Source organism: Halichoerus grypus, chromosome 5 (genome assembly GCF_964656455.1).
Source record: "Halichoerus grypus chromosome 5, mHalGry1.hap1.1, whole genome shotgun sequence".
NCBI classification, from domain to species: Eukaryota; Metazoa; Chordata; class Mammalia; order Carnivora; family Phocidae; genus Halichoerus; species Halichoerus grypus.
In genome coordinates, this window is record NC_135716.1 from 82,612,104 (window position 1) to 82,628,362 (window position 16,259).

A 16,259-nucleotide genomic window follows, 5' to 3' on the forward strand; every position below is an offset into this window, starting at 1 on the left:
TGCTCTCACGCACGCACACAACAAAATGCTGCCACTCTCAGGAGCAGCTGTTTTACCTGCAGCACAGGCTCTCAACCGAGTTTCTCCTTCGAGGTAGGTGGCTGTGTTTCAGCTGCCACACACACCCTGGGCAACGGTACTAGCCCCATAACCATGATGTGAGTTGAGAGCTGCCCTCTGTACCGGCCTGTCTCTCCCCCGATATTACGATATTGAAACCGTCCCCAGGCTCTCAGCCACAGTACACCCTAAACCGCTTCGCCCACAGAGAGGTCGACGGTAGCTAAAGTACGGTTTCTCTACAGTGTTGTTTCTTCGAGTTAGAACGCTAGGTATTAGACTTCCATGCAAAAGTGGGGCTGCCGTGCTAGCGTGATGAAACACATGGGGAGTCGTGTTCTGCCTTTCGCTGGGGCCTGAGTCTCACTCGCAAAAAGCTTTGGACTCCCTGGCAGTGCTCTCACGCACGCACACAACAAAATGCTGCCACCCTCAGGGGCAGCTCTTTTACCTGCAGCACAGGCTCTCAACCGAGTTCCTCCTTCGAGGTAGGTGGCTGTGTTTCAGCTGCCACACACACCCTGGGCAACGGTACTAGCCCCATAACCATGATGTGAGTTGAGAGCTGCCTTCTGTACCGGCCTGTCTCTCCCCCGATATTACGATATTGAAACTGTCCCCAGGCTCTCAGCCACAGTACACCCTAAACTGCTTCGCCCACAGAGAGGTCGACGGTAGCTAAAGCACAGTTTCTCTACTGTGTAGTTTCTTCGAGTTAGAACGCTAGCTATTAGACTTCCATGCAAATGTGGGGCTGCCGTGCTAGCTTGGTGAAACACTTGGGGAGTCGTGTTCTGCCTTTCACTGGGGCCTGAGTCTCACTCGCAAAAAGCTTTGGACTCCCTTGCAGTGCTCTCACGCAGGCACACAACAAAATGCTTCCACCCTCAGGAGCAGCTCTTTTACCTGCAGCACAGGCTCTCAACCGAGTTCCTCCTTCGAGGTAGGTGGCTGTGTTTCAGCTGCCACACACACCCTGGGCAACGGTACTAGCCCCATAACCATGATGTGAGTTGAGAGCTGCCTTCTGTACCGGCCTGTCTCTCCCACGATATTACGATATTGAAACCGTCCCCAGGCTCTCAGCCACAGTACACCCTAAACTGCTTCGCCCACAGAGAGGTCGACGGTAGCTAAAGCACAGTTTCTCTACTGTGTAGTTTCTTCGAGTTAGAACGCTAGCTATTAGACTTCCATGCAAATGTGGGGCTGCCGTGCTAGCTTGGTCAAACACTTGGGGAGTCTTGTTCTGCCTTTCCCTGGGGCCTGAGTCTCACTCGCAAAAACCTTTGGACTCCCTTGCAGTGCTCTCACGCACGCACACAACAAAATGCTGCCACCCTCAGGAGCAACTGTTTTACCTGAAGCACAGGCTCTCAACCGAGTTTTTCCTTCGAGTTAGGTGGCTGTGTTTAAGCCTGCACACACACCCTGGGCAACGGTACTAGCCCCATAACCATGATGTGAGTTGAGAGCTGGCTTCTGTACCGGCCTGTCTCTCCCCCGATTTTACGATATTGAAACCGTCCCCAGGCTCTCAGCCACAGTACACCCTAAACTGCTTCGCTCACAGAGAGGTCGATGGTAGCTAACGCACGGTTTCTCTACAGTGTTTTCTCTCCGAGTTAGAAAGCTAGCTATTAGACTTCCATGCAAAAGTGGGGCCGTAGTACTAGCTTCATGGAGCAAGTGGGGAGTCGTGTTCTGGCTTCTTCCGGGGCCTGGGTCTCACAAGGAAAATGGTTTTGGACTCACTTGCAGTGCGCTCATGCATGCACACAGCAAAATGCGTCCACCCTGAGGCATGGCTCTTTTAGCCGAAGCAGGAATTCCCTACAGAGTTGTTCCTTTGAGTTAGGTGGTTGGCTTTAGGCCTGCAGGCACCCCCGGGGCAAGGGTACTATCCTCATAAACCAGAGGTGAGTTGAGAGCTGCCTTCTGCACCCCCCTGTTTCTCACTCCATTTCACGTGTGGGACCCTTTGCCCGGTCTCTCCTACACGAGCAGTGTCAAATTCCTCCTGCTTCAGGAACGGCAATGTTAACTCAAGCGCAGTCACTCTATAGGATTGATTCTTGGTGTTAGTAGCCTGGTTACTAGGCATCCAGGCACGCAGGGTACAGCAGTGCTAATCTCCTCAAACAAGAGGTGAGTCGACAGCAGCCTTCCTTCCAAGCCTGCTTCTCACTCCGAGTTACGTTTAGGTTCCATTTCTCATGCTTTCACAAAAACACACAATAGATGAAGTTCACGCTCAGGAAGGGCGATCTTTGCTGAGGCACGGGTTCTCTACAGTTTTGTTCCTTTGCGTTGCGTGGATGGCACTGAGCACTCCACGCACACACGGGAGAGCCGATCTAGTTTCCCGAACAAGAGTTGAGTCGATAGGTGCCTTCTGCCCATGCTTATTTCTCCCTCCGAAATCTGCTGGGACTCCTTCCCCAGGTTTGCACTCAAGCCGACTTGAAAATGCTGCCACCCTGTGGAGAGGCGAATGTGCTCAAGCTGGGGTTCTTGACCGGCTTCTTTCTGCCAAATCAGTGTGGAGCCCTTAGCATTCCTATGCACACATGGAGCCAAAGTGTTAGCTTCAGGTAACAAGAGCTGAGTCGAGAGGAGCCTTCTGGGCCGGACTCCTTCTCCCTCGGTTTCACGTAAGGAACCCGTTCCTCAGGCTCTCACCCACGGTAGCCTGGAAAGGGCTTCCTCCCTCAGAGAGGTGGATGGTAGCTAAAGCACGGTTTCTCTACCGTGTTGTTTCTTCCAGGGAGAACGCGAGCGATTAGACTTCCATGCAAATGTGGGGCTGCCGTGCTAGCTTGGTCAAACACATGGGGAGTCGTGTTCTGCCTTTCGCTGGGGCCTGAGTCTCACTCGCAAAAACCTTTGGACTCCCTTGCAGTGCTCTCACGCACGCACACAACAAAATGCTGCCACCCTCAGGAGCAACTGTTTTACCTGAAGCACAGGCTCTCAACCGAGTTTTTCCTTCGAGTTAGGTGGCTGTGTTTAAGCCTGCACACACACCCTGGGCAACGGTACAAGCCCCATAACCATGATGTGAGTTGAGAGCTGCCTTGTGTACCGGCCTGTCTCTCCCCCGATATTACGATATTGAAACCGTCCCCAGGCTCTCAGCCACAGTACACCCTAAACTGCTTCGCCCACAGAGAGGTCGACGGTAGCTAAAGCACGGTTTCTCTACAGTGTTATTTCTTCGAGTTAGAACGCTAGCTATTAGACTTCCATTCAAAAGTGGGGCCGCAGTACTAGCTTCATGGAGCAAGTGGGGAGTCGTGTTCTGGCTTCTTCCGGGGCCTGGGTCTCACAAGGAAAATGGTTTTGGACTCACTTGCTGTGCACTCACGCATGCACACCACACAATGTGTCCACCCTGAGGCATGGCTATTTTAGCCAAAGCAGGAATTCCCTACAGAGTTGTTCCTTTGACTTAGGTGGTTGGCTTATGGCCTGCAGGTACACCCGGGGCAGCGGTACTAGCCTCATAAACAAGAGGTGAGTTGAGAGCTGCCTTCCACACCGGCCTGTTTCTCAGTCCATTTCACGTATGGGACCCTTTCCCCGGTCTCTCATACACGAGCACTATACAACTCCTGCGGCGTCAGGATCGGCAATGTTAGCTAAAGCGAAGTAACGCTACAGCATTGATTCTTGGTGTTAGTAGCCTGGTAGGCGAATGAGCTGCAGCTGGGATTCTTTACAGGCTTGTTTCTTCCCAGTCAGTGTCGAGCACATAGCATTCCAAGCACACATGGAACAGTAGTGTTAGCTTCAGGTAGCAAGAGCTGAGTCCACAGGTGCCTTCTGCCCAGACCTATTTCTCCCTTGGTTTCACGTATGGAACCCGTTCCCCAGGCTCTCAGCCACGGTACTCCGTGTAATGCTTCCTCCGTCTAGAGGTCGACGGTAGCTAAAGCACGGTTTCTCTACAGTGATGTTTCTTCGAGTTAGAACACTAGCTGTTAGACTTCCATGCAAAAGAGGGGCTGCCGTGTTAGCGTGATGAAACACATGGGGAGTCGTGTTCTGCCTTTCGCTGGGGCCTGAGTCTCACTCGCAAAAAGCTTTGGACTCCCTTGCAGTGCTCTCACGCACGCACACAACAAAATGCTGCCACTCTCAGGAGCAGCTGTTTTACCTGCAGCACAGGCTCTCAACCGAGTTTCTCCTTCGAGGTAGGTGGCTGTGTTTCAGCTGCCACACACACCCTGGGCAACGGTACTAGCCCCATAACCATGATGTGAGTTGAGAGCTGCCCTCTGTACCGGCCTGTCTCTCCCCCGATATTACGATATTGAAACCGTCCCCAGGCTCTCAGCCACAGTACACCCTAAACCGCTTCGCCCACAGAGAGGTCGACGGTAGCTAAAGTACGGTTTCTCTACAGTGTTGTTTCTTCGAGTTAGAACGCTAGGTATTAGACTTCCATGCAAAAGTGGGGCTGCCGTGCTAGCGTGATGAAACACATGGGGAGTCGTGTTCTGCCTTTCGCTGGGGCCTGAGTCTCACTCGCAAAAAGCTTTGGACTCCCTGGCAGTGCTCTCACGCACGCACACAACAAAATGCTGCCACCCTCAGGGGCAGCTCTTTTACCTGCAGCACAGGCTCTCAACCGAGTTCCTCCTTCGAGGTAGGTGGCTGTGTTTCAGCTGCCACACACACCCTGGGCAACGGTACTAGCCCCATAACCATGATGTGAGTTGAGAGCTGCCTTCTGTACCGGCCTGTCTCTCCCACGATATTACGATATTGAAACCGTCCCCAGGCTCTCAGCCACAGTACACCCTAAACTGCTTCGCCCACAGAGAGGTCGACGGTAGCTAAAGCACAGTTTCTCTACTGTGTAGTTTCTTCGAGTTAGAACGCTAGCTATTAGACTTCCATGCAAATGTGGGGCTGCCGTGCTAGCTTGGTCAAACACTTGGGGAGTCGTGTTCTGCCTTTCACTGGGGCCTGAGTCTCACTCGCAAAAAGCTTTGGACTCCCTTGCAGTGCTCTCACGCAGGCACACAACAAAATGCTTCCACCCTCAGGAGCAGCTCTTTTACCTGCAGCACAGGCTCTCAACCGAGTTCCTCCTTCGAGGTAGGTGGCTGTGTTTCAGCTGCCACACACACCCTGGGCAACGGTACTAGCCCCATAACCATGATGTGAGTTGAGAGCTGCCTTCTGTACCGGCCTGTCTCTCCCACGATATTACGATATTGAAACCGTCCCCAGGCTCTCAGCCACAGTACACCCTAAACTGCTTCGCCCACAGAGAGGTCGACGGTAGCTAAAGCACAGTTTCTCTACTGTGTAGTTTCTTCGAGTTAGAACGCTAGCTATTAGACTTCCATGCAAAAGTGGGGCCGTAGTACTAGCTTCATGGAGCAAGTGGGGAGTCGTGTTCTGGCTTCTTCCGGGGCCTGGGTCTCACAAGGAAAATGGTTTTGGACTCACTTGCAGTGCGCTCATGCATGCACACAGCAAAATGCGTCCACCCTGAGGCATGGCTCTTTTAGCCGAAGCAGGAATTCCCTACAGAGTTGTTCCTTTGAGTTAGGTGGTTGGCTTTAGGCCTGCAGGCACCCCCGGGGCAAGGGTACTAGCCTCATAAACCAGAGGTGAGTTGAGAGCTGCCTTCTGCACCCCCCTGTTTCTCACTCCATTTCACGTGTGGGACCCTTTGCCCGGTCTCTCCTACACGAGCAGTGTCAAATTCCTCCTGCTTCAGGAACGGCAATGTTAACTCAAGCGCAGTCACTCTATAGGATTGATTCTTGGTGTTAGTAGCCTGGTTACTAGGCATCCAGGCACGCAGGGTACAGCAGTGCTAATCTCCTCAAACAAGAGGTGAGTCGACAGCAGCCTTCCTTCCAAGCCTGCTTCTCACTCCGAGTTACGTTTAGGTTCCATTTCTCATGCTTTCACAAAAACACACAATAGATGAAGTTCACGCTCAGGAAGGGCGATCTTTGCTGAGGCACGGGTTCTCTACAGTTTTGTTCCTTTGCGTTGCGTGGATGGCACTGAGCACTCCACGCACACACGGGAGAGCCGATCTAGTTTCCCGAACAAGAGTTGAGTCGATAGGTGCCTTCTGCCCATGCTTATTTCTCCCTCCGAAATCTGCTGGGACTCCTTCCCCAGGTTTGCACTCAAGCCGACTTGAAAATGCTGCCACCCTGTGGAGAGGCGAATGTGCTCAAGCTGGGGTTCTTGACCGGCTTCTTTCTGCCAAATCAGTGTGGAGCCCTTAGCATTCCTATGCACACATGGAGCCAAAGTGTTAGCTTCAGGTAACAAGAGCTGAGTCGAGAGGAGCCTTCTGGGCCGGACTCCTTCTCCCTCGGTTTCACGTAAGGAACCCGTTCCTCAGGCTCTCACCCACGGTAGCCTGGAAAGGGCTTCCTCCCTCAGAGAGGTGGATGGTAGCTAAAGCACGGTTTCTCTACCGTGTTGTTTCTTCCAGGGAGAACGCGAGCGATTAGACTTCCATGCAAATGTGGGGCTGCCGTGCTAGCTTGGTCAAACACTTGGGGAGTCGTGTTCTGCCTTTGGCTGGGGCCTGAGTCTCACTCGCAAAAACCTTTGGACTCCCTTGCAGTGCTCTCACGCACGCACACAAGAAAATGCTGCCACCCTCAGGAGCAACTGTTTTACCTGAAGCACAGGCTCTCAACCGAGTTTTTCCTTCGAGTTAGGTGGCTGTGTTTAAGCCTGCACACACACCCTGGGCAACGGTACTAGCCCCATAACCATGATGTGAGTTGAGAGCTGGCTTCTGTACCGGCCTGTCTCTCCCCCGATTTTACGATATTGAAACCGTCTCCAGGCTCTCAGCCACAGTACACCCTAAACTGCTTCGCCCACAGAGAGGTCGACGGTAGCTAACGCACGGTTTCTCTACAGTGTTTTCTCTCCGAGTTAGAAAGCTAGCTATTAGACTTCCATGCCAAAGTGGGGCCGTAGTACTAGCTTCATGGAGCAAGTGGGGAGTCGTGTTCTGGCTTCTTCCGGGGCCTGGGTCTCACAAGGAAAATGGTTTTGGACTCACTTGCAGTGCGCTCATGCATGCACACAGCAAAATGCGTCCACCCTGAGGCATGGCTCTTTTAGCCGAAGCAGGAATTCCCTACAGAGTTGTTCCTTTGAGTTAGGTGGTTGGCTTTAGGCCTGCAGGCACCCCCGGGGCAAGGGTACTAGCCTCATAAACCAGAGGTGAGTTGAGAGCTGCCTTCTGCACCCCCCTGTTTCTCACTCCATTTCACGTGTGGGACCCTTTGCCCGGTCTCTCCTACACGAGCAGTGTCAAATTCCTCCTGCTTCAGGAACGGCAATGTTAACTCAAGCGCAGTCACTCTATAGGATTGATTCTTGGTGTTAGTAGCCTGGTTACTAGGCATCCAGGCACACAGGGTACAGCAGTGCTAATCTCCTCAAACAAGAGGTGAGTCGACAGCAGCCTTCCTTCCAAGCCTGCTTCTCACTCCGAGTTACGTTTAGGTTCCATTTCTCATGCTTTCACAAAAACACACAATAGATGAAGTTCACGCTCAGGAAGGGCGATCTTTGCTGAGGCACGGGTTCTCTACAGTTTTGTTCCTTTGCGTTGCGTGGATGGCACTGAGCACTCCACGCACACACGGGAGAGCCGATCTAGTTTCCCGAACAAGAGTTGAGTCGATAGGTGCCTTCTGCCCATGCTTATTTCTCCCTCCGAAATCTGCTGGGACTCCTTCCCCAGGTTTGCACTCAAGCCGACTTGAAAATGCTGCCACCCTGTGGAGAGGCGAATGTGCTCAAGCTGGGGTTCTTGACCGGCTTCTTTCTGCCAAATCAGTGTGGAGCCCTTAGCATTCCTATGCACACATGGAGCCAAAGTGTTAGCTTCAGGTAACAAGAGCTGAGTCGAGAGGAGCCTTCTGGGCCGGACTCCTTCTCCCTCGGTTTCACGTAAGGAACCCGTTCCTCAGGCTCTCACCCACGGTAGCCTGGAAAGGGCTTCCTCCCTCAGAGAGGTGGATGGTAGCTAAAGCACGGTTTCTCTACCATGTTGTTTCTTCCAGGGAGAACGCGAGCGATTAGACTTCCATGCAAATGTGGGGCTGCCGTGCTAGCTTGGTCAAACACATGGGGAGTCGTGTTCTGCCTTTCGCTGGGGCCTGAGTCTCACTCGCAAAAAGCTTTGGACTCCCTTGCAGTGCTCTCACGCACGCACACAACAAATTGCTGCCACCGTCAGGAGCAGGTGTTTTACCTGAAGCACAGGTTCTCAACCGAGTTTTTCTTTCGAGTTAGGTGGCTGTCTTTAAGCCTGCACACACACCCAGGACAACGGTACTAGCCCCATAACCATGATGTGAGTTGAGAGCTGGCTTCTGTACCGGCCTGTCTCTCCCCGATATTACGATATTGAAACCGTCCCCAGGCTCTCAGCCACAGTACACCCTAAACTGCTTCGCCCACAGAGAGGTCGACGGTAGCTAAAGCACAGTTTCTCTACTGTGTAGTTTCTTCGAGTTAGAACGCTAGCTATTAGACTTCCATGCAAATGTGGGGCTGCCGTGCTAGCTTGGTCAAACACTTGGGGAGTCGTGTTCTGCCTTTGGCTGGGGCCTGAGTCTCACTCGCAAAAACCTTTGGACTCCCTTGCAGTGCTCTCACGCACGCACACAACAAAATGCTGCCACCCTCAGGAGCAACTGTTTTACCTGAAGCACAGGCTCTCAACCGAGTTTTTCCTTCGAGTTAGGTGGCTGTGTTTAAGCCTGCACACACACCCTGGGCAACGGTACTAGCCCCATAACCATGATGTGAGTTGAGAGCTGCCTTGTGTACCGGCCTGTCTCTCCCCCGATATTACGATATTGAAACCGTCCCCAGGCTCTCAGCCACAGTACACCCTAAACTGCTTCGCCCACAGAGAGGTCGACAGTAGCTAAAGCACGGTTTCTCTACAGTGTTATTTCTTCGAGTTAGAACGCTAGCTATTAGACTTCCATTCAAAAGTGGGGCCGCAGTACTAGTTTAATGGAGCAAGTGGGGAGTCGTGTTCTGGCTTCTTCCGGGGCCTGGGTCTCACAAGGAAAATGGTTTTGGACTCACTTGCTGTGCACTCACGCATGCACACCACACAATGCGTCCACCCTGAGGCATGGCTATTTTAGCCAAAGCAGGAATTCCCTACAGAGTTGTTCCTTTGACTTAGGTGGTTGGCTTATGGCCTGCAGGCACACCCGGGGCAGCGGTACTAGCCTCATAAACAAGAGGTGAGTTGAGAGCTGCCTTCCACACCGGCCTGTTTCTCAGTCCATTTCACGTATGGGACCCTTTCCCCGGTCTCTCATACACGAGCACTATACAACTCCTGCGGCTTCAGGATCGGCAATGTTAGCTAAAGCGAAGTAACGCTACAGCATTGATTCTTGGTGTTAGTAGCCTGGTAGGCGAATGAGCTGCAGCTGGGATTCTTTACAGGCTTGTTTCTTCCCAGTCAGTGTCGAGCACATAGCATTCCAAGCACATATGGAGCAGTAGTGTTAGCTTCAGGTAGCAAGAGCTGAGTCCACAGGTGCCGTCTGCCCGGACCTATTTCTCCCTTGGTTTCACGTATGGAACCCGTTCCCCAGGCTCTCAGCCACGGTACTCCGTGTAATGCTTCCTCCGTCTAGAGGTCGACGGTAGCTAAAGCACGGTTTCTCTACAGTGATGTTTCTTCGAGTTAGAACACTAGCTGTTAGACTTCCATGCAAAAGAGGGGCTGCCGTGCTAGCGTGATGAAACACATGGGGAGTCGTGTTCTGCCTTTCGCTGGGGCCTGAGTCTCACTCGCAAAAAGCTTTGGACTCCCTTGCAGTGCTCTCACGCACGCACACAACAAAATGCTTCCACTCTCAGGAGCAGCTGTTTTACCTGCAGCACAGGCTCTCAACCGAGTTTCTCCTTCGAGGTAGGTGGCTGTGTTTCAGCTGCCACACACACCCTGGGCAACGGTACTAGCCCCATAACCATGATGTGAGTTGAGAGCTGCCCTCTGTACCGGCCTGTCTCTCCCCCGATATTACGATATTGAAACCGTCCCCAGGCTCTCAGCCACAGTACACCCTAAACCGCTTCGCCCACAGAGAGGTCGACGGTAGCTAAAGTACGGTTTCTCTACAGTGTTGTTTCTTCGAGTTAGAACGCTAGGTATTAGACTTCCATGCAAAAGTGGGGCTGCCGTGCTAGCGTGATGAAACACATGGGGAGTCGTGTTCTGCCTTTCGCTGGGGCCTGAGTCTCACTCGCAGAAAGCTTTGGACTCCCTTGCAGTGCTCTCACGCACGCACACAACAAATTGCTGCCACCGTCAGGAGCAGGTGTTTTACCTGAAGCACAGGTTCTCAACCGAGTTTTTCTTTTGAGTTAGGTGGCTGTGTTTAAGCCTGCACACACACCCAGGACAACGGTACTAGCCCCATAACCATGATGTGAGTTGAGAGCTGCCTTCTGTACCGGCCTGTCTCTCCCCGATATTACGATATTGAAACCGTCCCCAGGCTCTCAGCCACAGTACACCCTAAACTGCTTCGCCCACAGAGAGGTCGACGGTAGCTAAAGCACAGTTTCTCTACTGTGTAGTTTCTTCGAGTTAGAACGCTAGCTATTAGACTTCCATGCAAATGTGGGGCTGCCGTGCTAGCTTGGTCAAACACTTGGGGAGTCGTGTTCTGCCTTTGGCTGGGGCCTGAGTCTCACTCGCAAAAACCTTTGGACTCCCTTGCAGTGCTCTCACGCACGCACACAACAAAATGCTGCCACCCTCAGGAGCAACTGTTTTACCTGAAGCACAGGCTCTCAACCGAGTTTTTCCTTCGAGTTAGGTGGCTGTGTTTAAGCCTGCACACACACCCTGGGCAACGGTACTAGCCCCATAACCATGATGTGAGTTGAGAGCTGCCTTGTGTACCGGCCTGTCTCTCCCCCGATATTACGATATTGAAACCGTCCCCAGGCTCTCAGCCACAGTACACCCTAAACTGCTTCGCCCACAGAGAGGTCGACGGTAGCTAACGCTCGGTTTCTCTACAGTGTTTTTTCTCCGAGTTAGAAAGCTAGCTATTAGACTTCCATGCAAAAGTGGGGCCGTAGTACTAGCTTCATGGAGCAAGTGGGGAGTCGTGTTCTGGCTTCTTCCGGGGCCTGGGTCTCACAAGGAAAATGGTTTTGGACTCACTTGCAGTGCGCTCATGCATGCACACAGCAAAATGCGTCCACCCTAAAACATGGCTATTTTAGCCGAAGCAGGAATTCCCTACAGAGTTGTTCCTTTGAGTTAGGTGGTTGGCTTTAGGCCTGCAGGCACCCCCGGGGCAAGGGTACTAGCCTCATAAACCAGAGGTGAGTTGAGAGCTGCCTTCTTCACCCCCCTGTTTCTCACTCCATTTCACGTGTGGGACCCTTTGCCCGGTCTCTCCTACACGAGCAGTGTCAAATTCCTCCTGCTTCAGGAACGGCAATGTTAACTCAAGCGCAGTCACTCTATAGGATTGATTCTTGGTGTTAGTAGCCTGGTTACTAGGCATCCAGGCACGCAGGGTACAGCAGTGCTAATCTCCTCAAACAAGAGGTGAGTCGACAGCAGCCTTCCTTCCAAGCCTGCTTCTCACTCCGAGTTACGTTTAGGTTCCATTTCTCATGCTTTCACAAAAACACACAATAGATGAAGTTCACGCTCAGGAAGGGCGATCTTTGCTGAGGCACGGGTTCTCTACAGTTTTGTTCCTTTGCGTTGCGTGGATGGCACTGAGCACTCCACGCACACACGGGAGAGCCGATCTAGTTTCCCGAACAAGAGTTGAGTCGATAGGTGCCTTCTGCCCATGCTTATTTCTCCCTCCGAAATCTGCTGGGACTCCTTCCCCAGGTTTGCACTCAAGCCGACTTGAAAATGCTGCCACCCTGTGGAGAGGCGAATGTGCTCAAGCTGGGGTTCTTGACCGGCTTCTTTCTGCCAAATCAGTGTGGAGCCCTTAGCATTCCTATGCACACATGGAGCCAAAGTGTTAGCTTCAGGTAACAAGAGCTGAGTCGAGAGGAGCCTTCTGGGCCGGACTCCTTCTCCCTCGGTTTCACGTAAGGAACCCGTTCTTCAGGCTCTCACCCACGGTAGCCTGGAAAGGGCTTCCTCCCTCAGAGAGGTGGATGGTAGCTAAAGCACGGTTTCTCTACCGTGTTGTTTCTTCCAGGGAGAACGCGAGCGATTAGACTTCCATGCAAATGTGGGGCTGCCGTGCTAGCTTGGTCAAACACATGGGGAGTCGTGTTCTGCCTTTCGCTGGGGCCTGAGTCTCACTCGCAAAAAGCTTTGGACTCTCTTGCAGTGCTCTCACGCACGCACACAACAAATTGCTGCCACCGTCAGGAGCAGGTGTTTTACCTGAAGCACAGGTTCTCAACCGAGTTTTTCTTTCGAGTTAGGTGGCTGTCTTTAAGCCTGCACACACACCCAGGACAACGGTACTAGCCCCATAACCATGATGTGAGTTGAGAGCTGGCTTCTGTACCGGCCTGTCTCTCCCCGATATTACGATATTGAAACCGTCCCCAGGCTCTCAGCCACAGTACACCCTAAACTGCTTCGCCCACAGAGAGGTCGACGGTAGCTAAAGCACAGTTTCTCTACTGTGTAGTTTCTTCGAGTTAGAACGCTAGCTATTAGACTTCCATGCAAATGTGGGGCTGCCGTGCTAGCTTGGTCAAACACTTGGGGAGTCGTGTTCTGCCTTTGGCTGGGGCCTGAGTCTCACTCGCAAAAACCTTTGGACTCCCTTGCAGTGCTCTCACGCACGCACACAACAAAATGCTGCCACCCTCAGGAGCAACTGTTTTACCTGAAGCACAGGCTCTCAACCGAGTTTTTCCTTCGAGTTAGGTGGCTGTGTTTAAGCCTGCACACACACCCTGGGCAACGGTACTAGCCCCATAACCATGATGTGAGTTGAGAGCTGCCTTGTGTACCGGCCTGTCTCTCCCCCGATATTACGATATTGAAACCGTCCCCAGGCTCTCAGCCACAGTACACCCTAAACTGCTTCGCCCACAGAGAGGTCGACAGTAGCTAAAGCACGGTTTCTCTACAGTGTTATTTCTTCGAGTTAGAACGCTAGCTATTAGACTTCCATTCAAAAGTGGGGCCGCAGTACTAGTTTAATGGAGCAAGTGGGGAGTCGTGTTCTGGCTTCTCCCGGGGCCTGGGTCTCACAAGGAAAATGGTTTTGGACTCACTTGCTGTGCACTCACGCATGCACACCACACAATGTGTCCACCCTGAGGCATGGCTATTTTAGCCAAAGCAGGAATTCCCTACAGAGTTGTTCCTTTGACTTAGGTGGTTGGCTTATGGCCTGCAGGCACACCCGGGGCAGCGGTACTAGCCTCATAAACAAGAGGTGAGTTGAGAGCTGCCTTCCACACCGGCCTGTTTCTCAGTCCATTTCACGTATGGGACCCTTTCCCCGGTCTCTCATACACGAGCACTATACAACTCCTGCGGCTTCAGGATCGGCAATGTTAGCTAAAGCGAAGTAACGCTACAGCGTTGATTCTTGGTGTTAGTAGCCTGGTAGGCGAATGAGCTGCAGCTGGGATTCTTTACAGGCTTGTTTCTTCCCAGTCAGTGTCGAGCACATAGCATTCCAAGCACACATGGAGCAGTAGTGTTAGCTTCAGGTAGCAAGAGCTGAGTCCACAGGTGCCGTCTGCCCGGACCTATTTCTCCCTTGGTTTCACGTATGGAACCCGTTCCCCAGGCTCTCAGCCACGGTACTCCGTGTAATGCTTCCTCCGTCTAGAGGTCGACGGTAGCTAAAGCACGGTTTCTCTACAGTGATGTTTCTTCGAGTTAGAACACTAGCTGTTAGACTTCCATGCAAAAGAGGGGCTGCCGTGCTAGCGTGATGAAACACATGGGGAGTCGTGTTCTGCCTTTCGCTGGGGCCTGAGTCTCACTCGCAAAAAGCTTTGGACTCCCTTGCAGTGCTCTCACGCACGCACACAACAAAATGCTTCCACTCTCAGGAGCAGCTGTTTTACCTGCAGCACAGGCTCTCAACCGAGTTTCTCCTTCGAGGTAGGTGGCTGTGTTTCAGCTGCCACACACACCCTGGGCAACGGTACTAGCCCCATAACCATGATGTGAGTTGAGAGCTGCCCTCTGTACCGGCCTGTCTCTCCCCCGATATTACGATATTGAAACCGTCCCCAGGCTCTCAGCCACAGTACACCCTAAACCGCTTCGCCCACAGAGAGGTCGACGGTAGCTAAAGTACGGTTTCTCTACAGTGTTGTTTCTTCGAGTTAGAACGCTAGGTATTAGACTTCCATGCAAAAGTGGGGCTGCCGTGCTAGCGTGATGAAACACATGGGGAGTCGTGTTCTGCCTTTCGCTGGGGCCTGAGTCTCACTCGCAGAAAGCTTTGGACTCCCTTGCAGTGCTCTCACGCACGCACACAACAAATTGCTGCCACCGTCAGTAGTAGGTGTTTTACCTGAAGCACAGGTTCTCAACCGAGTTTTTCTTTTGAGTTAGGTGGCTGTGTTTAAGCCTGCACACACACCCAGGACAACGGTACTAGCCCCATAACCATGATGTGAGTTGAGAGCTGGCTTCTCTACCGGCCTGTCTCTCCCCGATATTACGATATTGAAACCGTCCCCAGGCTCTCAGCCACAGTACACCCTAAACTGCTTCGCCCACAGAGAGGTCGACGGTAGCTAAAGCACAGTTTCTCTACTGTGTAGTTTCTTCGAGTTAGAACGCTAGCTATTAGACTTCCATGCAAATGTGGGGCTGCCGTGCTAGCTTGGTCAAACACTTGGGGAGTCGTGTTCTGCCTTTGGCTGGGGCCTGAGTCTCACTCGCAAAACCTTTGGACTCCCTTGCAGTGCTCTCACGCACGCACACAACAAAATGCTGCCACCCTCAGGAGCAACTGTTTTACCTGAAGCACAGGCTCTCAACCGAGTTTTTCCTTCGAGTTAGGTGGCTGTGTTTAAGCCTGCACACACACCCTGGGCAACGGTACTAGCCCCATAACCATGATGTGAGTTGAGAGCTGCCTTGTGTACCGGCCTGTCTCTCCCCCGATATTACGATATTGAAACCGTCCCCAGGCTCTCAGCCACAGTACACCCTAAACTGCTTCGCCCACAGAGAGGTCGACGGTAGCTAACGCACGGTTTCTCTACAGTGTTTTTTCTCCGAGTTAGAAAGCTAGCTATTAGACTTCCATGCAAAAGTGGGGCCGCAGTACTAGCTTCATGGAGCAAGTGGGGAGTCGTGTTCTGGCTTCTTCCGGGGCCTGGGTCTCACAAGGAAAATGGTTTTGGACTCACTTGCAGTGCGCTCATGCATGCACACAGCAAAATGCGTCCACCCTGAGGCATGGCTCTTTTAGCCGAAGCAGGAATTCCCTACAGAGTTGTTCCTTTGAGTTAGGTGGTTGGCTTTAGGCCTGCAGGCACCCCCGGGGCAAGGGTACTAGCCTCATAAACCAGAGGTGAGTTGAGAGCTGCCTTCTTCACCCCCCTGTTTCTCACTCCATTTCACGTGTGGGACCCTTTGCCCGGTCTCTCCTACACGAGCAGTGTCAAATTCCTCCTGCTTCAGGAACGGCAATGTTAACTCAAGCGCAGTCACTCTATAGGATTGATTCTTGGTGTTAGTAGCCTGGTTACTAGGCATCCAGGCACGCAGGGTACAGCAGTGCTAATCTCCTCAAACAAGAGGTGAGTCGACAGCAGCCTTCCTTCCAAGCCTGCTTCTCACTCCGAGTTACGTTTAGGTTCCATTTCTCATGCTTTCACAAAAACACACAATAGATGAAGTTCACGCTCAGGAAGGGCGATCTTTGCTGAGGCACGGGTTCTCTACAGTTTTGTTCCTTTGCGTTGCGTGGATGGCACTGAGCACTCCACGCACACACGGGAGAGCCGATCTAGTTTCCCGAACAAGAGTTGAGTCGATAGGTGCCTTCTGCCCATGCTTATTTCTCCCTCCGAAATCTGCTGGGACTCCTTCCCCAGGTTTGCACTCAAGCCGACTTGAAAATGCTGCCACCCTGTGGAGAGGCGAATGTGCTGAAGCTGGGGTTCTTGACCGGCTTCTTTCTGCCAAATCAGTGTGGAGCCCTTAGCATTCCTATGCACACATG